Consider the following 8,495-nt stretch of genomic DNA (forward strand, 5'->3'; position numbering starts at 1 on the left):
CTGCCCCAGGGCAGCTGTGGCTACAACCGTAGTTTGCCTCCACCAGTGTGTGAATGTGAGAGTGAATGAATAGTGGCATTGTAAAGCGCTTTGGGTGCCTTGAAAAGCGCTATATAAATCCAATCCATTATTATTATTATTACTGTTAGAAAAAATGTGGAGGGAGTATAACCTAGACTCCCTCTATAACCTATAATCTATGCACAAAACTCTTGAGTTGCATTTAACTGTTTAGACTGAGCATTTCACATTGAGAATGTCCACAGTTTGTAAAAAGTTGTACAAAAGCCTTTAGAGAAAAAAAATGCTTCTGATTAGAAGCAACACTACACTGAAAAACTATTAAGTCTCATTGTAAAGTAATATAAGTACATCATAAGTGTTAATATAACTAACAGTAATGGTTTCCATATTGTTGAAGGTGCTTGCAGTAAAAGCATGTAAACATTACATCCTGACATTACAGTGTGATACAGATGGTGGGGCATCCCTGTTTAACATCTGTTTTTTGTCTAATTCTCAGTCCTCAGTAGGAACCATTTATCTCTTGTCTTCAGCTTAAAGATTTCCATCCGCCCCACTCATGAGAACAATTTTAAAGAGGGGTTTCCTCATTTTCCTTTCCACCACAAAACAGTTATGCCAAAACCACTCTCTAATTTCCCTCCATATTTTGTGTAGCCCGGGAAGTGCTTTAGACAACACACGTGAATCATAAACAAAAGTATGCATGCCCTCTCTTCCTGTTTGGCTAGTGGTTTACTTCACAATTACATGTTTTCATCAGTCTGACGTTTTGCCTTTTCTTGTTTACCTCATGTGTAAAACTGCATCATTTCCACTGTTACAGTGCTCCCACCCCCACCCCAGCTTTACCATGTTGCTGGAAAATAACTACCCAGTGCCCCTCATCCGCAAAAACATTTCCTCCCCTTTGTGTTGTGACATAATCCAAAAATTAATTATGATCTTGAGAAGTTCATGTGATGGGAGCCAGCCTAAAGCCCACTTGTCCATTTGATTTAAAACTTGCTAAATAAATGTTTGATTTTTTTGACAATAACGTAACAAGCTTATGAACTAAAATTAATAATGTCTGAATTTCTATTATATGAACAGAAAAAGAAAGAAAACTATTAGGAAACCCACAAAGAGGATGAAGAGAGATAACAGGACCACATCTTTTTTTCTTCACAAACAGGACAAAAGCTCATGGAAGTCTAATGGAAAATCAAGAGGAGCTACTTTTAAGTATGCATAGCACATGGAACTCAGAAAGCCAGGGTTTTATCACTTCCTTCCTTTATTTTTCTTTCCTGTAAATCTGCTCGTGTGGTTCTTTTGAAAGATTTTCTGACAGTGACAGTTTTTTTAAGGTTTTATGACAGTGATGATCCATAGTGAACCGCTATGGGTGTGGCAGGTCAGTGGAAAAACAAAGTTAAAGAGTAGGCAGAATAAATGTTACAGATTTTGGTGAGTGGAACACTTGGTCAGACACGAAAGACAACCAGCCTGTTTTCTGTTTTCACTTGGTTTTTCCAACTTTCCATTCGTTTTTGTACTTCTGTATTTGTTATTTGATTGTTAAAGCTACAGAAGAGGGTCGGTAAAATTGGCTGGTCAATATATGCAAATTAGACAGAAAACTGTTTTTGTTAACTGCACAAATGAGTATTGTTGAAAATCACAAGACTGGTGGGAATTAAAGGATCAAGGCTGGTAATTAAAGGGTAAGCCACTTTGATGACAACTAGGTGACTAAGCCTTTTAAAAGACTGGCCAATATTGTGAGTTCCTTGTGCGTCATCTCTCCCCAGACGCTGGATTTGTCATCGTGTTGTTAGAGGGTTTGTTGTAATGTTCTGTTCAAAGGAGAAGCCCAATGAGATTCTTCACTCTTAATCATGATAGCAGCATGGCTTTAGGGGTGGCAATATTGGTCTGGAATTGTTACAAAACGTTTTGATGGATGGATGATTAAATTGTGCAAAGGCTTTAGGTGCCAGGAAACAGAATTACTTTGACAATCCAAGGAATTTCCTTTTCATTTAATATCTGTGGTTTTGACTCAGTTGGTGGATGGTTTGCAAAAACAAACATGTCTCTGTGTTTGTTTGTTTATTTGTCCCCCAACTCCTGCTAGCCTAGGAGTTAAGCAACCACACTTGACACACATGCAAATCTGAGGCCCTTGAAGGTTCGTCTATATCAAATCTTATATAGCATTACTGTGTTGCCTAACAACCATTTAGCAATGAGCTAAATGGGTCTGTTTCTTTATGCACCTTATATAAGGATTGTCATTTTATTTTCATGACTGTAACATCTCTTTAAAAAACAGAGTACAAGTCCTATTAACCGCCTAGTAATGAGATAGAATGACAAATTTTTAGCATTTTTAGCATGTACATTTCTTCATGTAATATTCCAATCCAGGGGCGATTTTAGCCCATTTTTGGGGGTGCTTCAGCACCCCCAAAATGAATCAAAGCACCCCCAAAGATTTCTTCCTTTTTTTTTGGACAATATTTGCTGTTTGTGTGACACACTACTAAAAATATAAAAAGCATACAGTACTTGGTTGAGACGTAAGATTTTAACAACAAAAGTATACATAACCCCTCCCCCCTCCCAAAATGGTTTGTTCCAGCTCTCCCCTACTCTGGCTCTAGCGCTGCGCTCTTGCTGCCAGAGCGATGGTGGCTGAGACGCAGCGGAGCGGAGGTGTAAGTGCCTAGCTTAAAACAGGACATATTAGCTGCATTTAACCTTCAGTTACTCTTTATATAGTTAGGTAGGAGTCAGACCATGTTTCTTTTTAGCTGAAAAACATTACACCAGGTAACCTGCAGTGTTGAAAACGTGTTTTCCCACGATGTTTGCTACCCTATAATCCGTCCTGCTCTGTAGTAAAATCAGCGACATTTGACCATCGTGTTGCTCCCATTGAAATGTATATAACCTATTTAAAATCTAAAACTTAAAATTGTCCGTAGCCTACTGTTGTTACCACTGTCCTGTTTGAAATGGATACTAACTATGGAGGACCACAAGAGCCACGCGCATCGAAATAAAAAATCCTGTGCTTAATTAATGAATTGTAGAAATAAATCTGCATTTGTAAATTCATTTTTGAATTCCAATTTAATAAACTGATTTTTAAAATGCTTTTTAAGTCTTCATTTCAAAAAACATTTTCGAATTGCACTTTAATAAACTTCATTTCAAAAACCTTTTTTGAATTGCACTTTAATAAACTGCATTTCAAAAACCTTTTTCGAATTGCACTTTAATAAACTTCATTTCAAAAACCTTTTTCGAATTGCACTTTAATAAACTTCATTTCAAAAACCTTTTTCGAATTGCACTTTAATAAACTTCATTTCAAAAATCTTTTTCGAATTGCACTTTAATAAACTTCATTTCAAAAACCTTTTTCGAATTGCACTTTAATAAACTTCATTTCAAAAATCTTTTTCGAATTGCACTTTAATAAACTGCATTTCAAAAACCTTTTTCGAATTGCACTTTAATAAACTTCATTTCAAAAATCTTTTTCAAATTGCACTTTAATAAACTTAATTTCAAAAACCTTTTTTGAATTGCACTTTAATAAACTTCATTTCAAAAACCTTTTTTGAATTGCACTTTAATAAACTGCATTTCAAATTTTTTTTTCGAATTGCACTTTAATAAACTGCATTTCAAAAACCTTTTTCGAATTGCACTTTAATAAACTGCATTTCAAAATCCATTTCCCTTTCCTGTTCGCTCAGGGATTAACATGTGGATTAGCATTTGGATTAGCAGTTGGATTAACAACTTCATTTTAAAAATCCTGCTGCTATTCAAATGAGCCACACCGTGGGATGTAAGGAGCTCTCTGATTGTTTGGTCAGACACAGGCTGTCTGCCAGCCTGGATGTTTCTAGCTCATAGCTTCGCCCTGCTAAGAAGCCTGTGTGCTTGTACAAAGGCCGTTCGACCTCGGGATTTACACTCGGCTCGACACGGATATGTGAAGAATGAAGGGACCCTGCAGCGAAACGGAGAGCCCAACCTCTGGCTGAGTGCCTGTTTACAAAGTCTGACCACCTGTGAAGGTAACGTGCTAACGTGGCTAACGCTAGCATCACCGCACGTAGCCCCGTTATTTTAAGGTCATCTTAGCTTATGAAAGTTTTACGTCGCAGCTGTACGAGCTAGCTACGTGTTTTGTAAGCTGCTGTGCTCTTCACAAATAAAGCTCGAAGCAGCTCAAACTATTAGAACCAGCACTGAGGCCCGTTACATTTATACAGTGTTAGAGCAACAGCTGCAGCCTATAGCCTTTAAACTAGCGATTAAAATGCTGACAGTAAACTCGTCAGTCCAGATGTTACCACATTACTTTGTGATACTTGTGAGTTAAAACAACTGAGACAGGCTGATTAAAATAACAGCTTTCAGTTCTCTCATTCAGCATATAAAGACTGGCGATCACACTACTGATTTCAGCTCATTTAATATGTGAGTGCACAGATTCATTCTCAACTGGACATAAACGATGATCAAAGGTTGTATATATGATGAAGTCATCAAACCCCAGCCTGTAACACAGTGCGCTGAATCTTAGCTTTGAATGTCCAGTATATTCTAAGCAGTGCAATCTAAGCATTCACTGAACCTACAGTATCTACACCTGTGTGGTAAAGCTACAGATAATGAAATTTAATTATTAATACAATATACGTCATGAGAAACGAAAGCTGAAATTGATTCAGTTTAGTACTTTTCTCTGTATGCTCTGTGATCATAAAGGCCTTAAATTCTGTGATATATACTGTAAATGATTTTCACAGAGGTCTTAAAGTACTTAAATCACTGCTGATAGTCTGGTTGTTTATATTTTCACATTTTTGTGTCTGTAGGGCTGTTTGATGACAATTTGGACTCCTCTGGGAGATGAGGACACACCCACACCTGTTCCATACTGCAGCCATTGATGGTGTTACGGCTCTGAGTCAGCTTTGGGCCATCAGACGCACACACTGGAAAACCAGCACCTGGACTTCATGCAGGAGAAACGGCCTCAGTGATGATGGTCTCTGCATCGTCTATTTTACCTCCTAATCTCTTTCTCTTTAACACACAATTAAAATCTTAGTGAGGAAGTCTCTAACTTGTACACATTTGTACTTTTACTTGTTTTATTAGTTATTTTTAAGAAGAGTAAAGTTATTCACAAAGTTTTTATTCTTCTGTATTTATTCTTTTGTATTATGTACCACAGTCATACTGAACTATACAGACCTGGTGAATTGGAGAAAAAAAAATCATATATGAATGAATCATTCAGCTTCAGCAGTATTTCTAATCATCTTATGAATTCCAGTCTAATGTCAATTCACTGTTTGAGTTCAGTCTTGGTCTTAAACTCCAGAGAATACCACCTGGTTCAATTTTTTCATCTGATTATTGGGAAAACAGTTTTCTTCTGAGAGATGCTGCTAGAGCTGAAATAGAGTCCAAAGAAACAACAAAGTCCCTCTGGATTTTCCATGGAAAATTGTTTTATCACTCACTCAGGTGACTTCTCCAGTGTCACGGATAAGTGATGAAAATATCTCCCACTGGAAACCACTGTGTCCAGTTAAAGTCAATCGACTTTTTCAAGGAGAGTTGTTAGATGCTGTGCTCATGAGGACAATGGGTTTTAAACTTGCAGCACAACACAAAGCTGAAATACTGGATCAACGATCAAAACAGATTGAGCAGAATTAGGTCAAAATGTAATATCCTGATATGATGACACATCACACATGATCCAGCATTGTTCTAAGAATGCAAACTTTCTTATTGGAAGTTTCCACAGCTGCCAGAAAGGGACAGATTTCTGGCTGGTCTTAATGAGTGGTCGTTGCTCTCTTGTTTTCTCTGGAATTGCTGCACGAAGGATGTAACACCCATGATAAGCACTGAGGTGTATGTCCTTGTCAGAAATGAGCAATGCTCAGCTTCCAGGTAAGGAGAAGTGGAACCAGAAGATATTCAAATGCATCTCTCCACAGCTGCTGAGGAATTCTACAAAAAACAAAGTTTGTTAAAAACATTTGCAGGTGAATCACCACTGATTTATCACTGACATCCATTTACTCAAAAATTACTGACAAGTGGACAACTAGAATATATAGTTTATAATTTCAACACTGTACTGTAAAAAATGGAACTTTATATGACAAATGTGTGGTGCTTGTGGAATTTTTAACAAGGACCCTACAAAACTTTACAGTACTCATGCTGCCACACTTCTGATGGCTAGGTGTGCAGTTCCTGCTTTAAATGCATTCACTTTTAAGATTAAGAAATCTAAGTGATAATAAGCCAGAAATGTTTGAACTTGCTTATGAACCTAAATCACTGAGGCCGTCTCTCCTGCATGAAGTCCAGGTGCTGGTTTTCCAGTGTGTGCGTCTGATGGCTCAAAGCTGACTCAGAGCCGTAACACCATCATCCTTACATCCCACGGTGTGGCTCATTTGAATAGCAGCAGGATTTTTAAAATGAAGTTGTTAATCCAACTGCTAATCCAAATGCTAATCCACATGTTAATCCCTGAGCGAACAGGAAAGGGAAATGGATTTTGAAATGCAGTTTATTAAAGTGCAATTCGAAAAAGGTTTTTGAAATGCAGTTTATTAAAGTGCAATTCAAAAAAGGTTTTTGAAATGAAGTTTATTAAAGTGCAATTCAAAAAAGGTTTTTGAAATGAAGTTTATTAAAGTGCAATTTGAAAAAGATTTTTGAAATGAAGTTTATTAAAGTGCAATTCGAAAAAGGTTTTTGAAATGAAGTTTATTAAAGTGCAATTCGAAAAAGGTTTTTGAAATGCAGTTTATTAAAGTGCAATTCAAAAAAGGTTTTTGAAATGAAGTTTATTAAAGTGCAATTCGAAAAAGGTTTTTGAAATGAAGTTTATTAAAGTGCAATTCGAAAATGTTTTTTGAAATGAAGACTTAAAAAGCATTTTAAAAATCAGTTTATTAAATTGGAATTCAAAAATGAATTTACAAATGCAGATTTTATTCTACAATTCATTAATTAAGCACAGGATTTTTTATTTCGATGCGCGTGGCTCTTGTGGTCCTCCATAACTAACTAGCTAACTGACTGGATGCCCATTAACCTTATAACTCCTGTTGTGTGTGTGTGTGTGTGTACAGAGAGACAGCCAGGTTCATAATGGATATAAGGAAGTTTTTTCAAAAAAAGGAGCCACATTCAGGTAAAAGTGTAAAATCAAATGGTCCGTAAATCAAGAATAATGTTGGATCAGTGTTTCAGTATTTATATCTTGTATTGGTTGTTCATGTGGTTTGGTTATTTTCCTTTTGGTTGAAAGTACACTGAGATAGGCCTTTTTGTTAGTGATCTTAATAGTATTTTTTTCATATTAATGTAATTTTTCATCTAATTGAATACAATCTATTTGTGTATGATTGTCAGTCCAAAGAGGGAGAGAGGAAAGAGGGGAATGTGAGGAGAAAGTACAAGGTCAGGAAGAACCAGGTAAGAAAACAGACAGGGACAACAGAAACTGTTAAACTGACAAAGAGAAAAAACCTGATTTTACTCACACAATCTGGAAGTTGTGTTCTCCTTATATTAAAGCTGCTATACAGAATCTGCAAAACAAACTGGGTTGAAACATTTTTGACCCTCTTTAACAACATTGCAACATAACATTATAATTGATTGGGGAGATTAAAATCAATGATATATTTTTTTGTGGTTCAGCCACAACTCTACTAAAACCTCAGTCAGTAATAGGTAGGCCAACTTTTGGACCGTCCAGCTGTCTGTATGTCTGCTGCATTACATGCATCACATTTGCACACTATCAGAAAGAGCCAAACAGCCCTGGTGGAGTGAGGAGCTGTAAAGAGAAGCAGATGCTCTATTTATATTCTAAAAATGTTTTAAGCTAGCTTGTTTCAAAATACTGCAGCTTTAAATGTTTTCTAAAAGCACACATACACTTATCAGTGTTTCTCACACTTTTTACAGTGTGTACCACCTGATTAAAAATGTCAAGCTCTCCCAAGTACCAGTATGAAAGCATGAAACTCATAAATCTTACAAGACAAAATTATTATTATTATTAAATGAGTAAAATTAGTATCTGCAATAAAGATTTTTTCATACATTGTATACATTCTACCACAGGCAAAGTTGCCTCAATTTGTATAGTTTTTTATTAATATTTTGTAATAATTTATTTGTAATAATTTATTGTTTTGGGAGTATTTTTTATGTATCTGTACTATATTAAACATACACATATATAAGTGAATCTCTGTCCAAAAAATGCACTCAGTTTACTTTTTACTCACTATGAGCATCACTCATTATTCTCCCCAGTAATTAAGGTTAGGATATGTATTTTTTTTATTCCAATCCATTCTTCTTTTGCAGCATTTAAATAACCTTGATCAGATTTGATGGTTTTGTTA

General features: G+C 36.1%; 1 long non-coding RNA gene across 1 annotated transcript; it reads left to right on the plus strand.

Annotated features, from left to right (window-relative positions):
• Window positions 1–3,933: 3,933 nt before the first annotated feature.
• LOC148102804 (uncharacterized) lies at window positions 3,934–5,234 on the plus strand. Its single transcript, XR_015719089.1, has 2 exons — window positions 3,934–4,106; window positions 4,914–5,234. It is a non-coding gene; the product is annotated as an uncharacterized LOC148102804 (long non-coding RNA).
• Window positions 5,235–8,495: the final 3,261 nt, after the last annotated feature.

This window comes from Neolamprologus brichardi, chromosome 5 (genome assembly GCF_056152115.1).
Source record: "Neolamprologus brichardi isolate AB-2024 chromosome 5, ASM5615211v1, whole genome shotgun sequence".
Classification (NCBI taxonomy): domain Eukaryota; kingdom Metazoa; phylum Chordata; class Actinopteri; order Cichliformes; family Cichlidae; genus Neolamprologus; species Neolamprologus brichardi.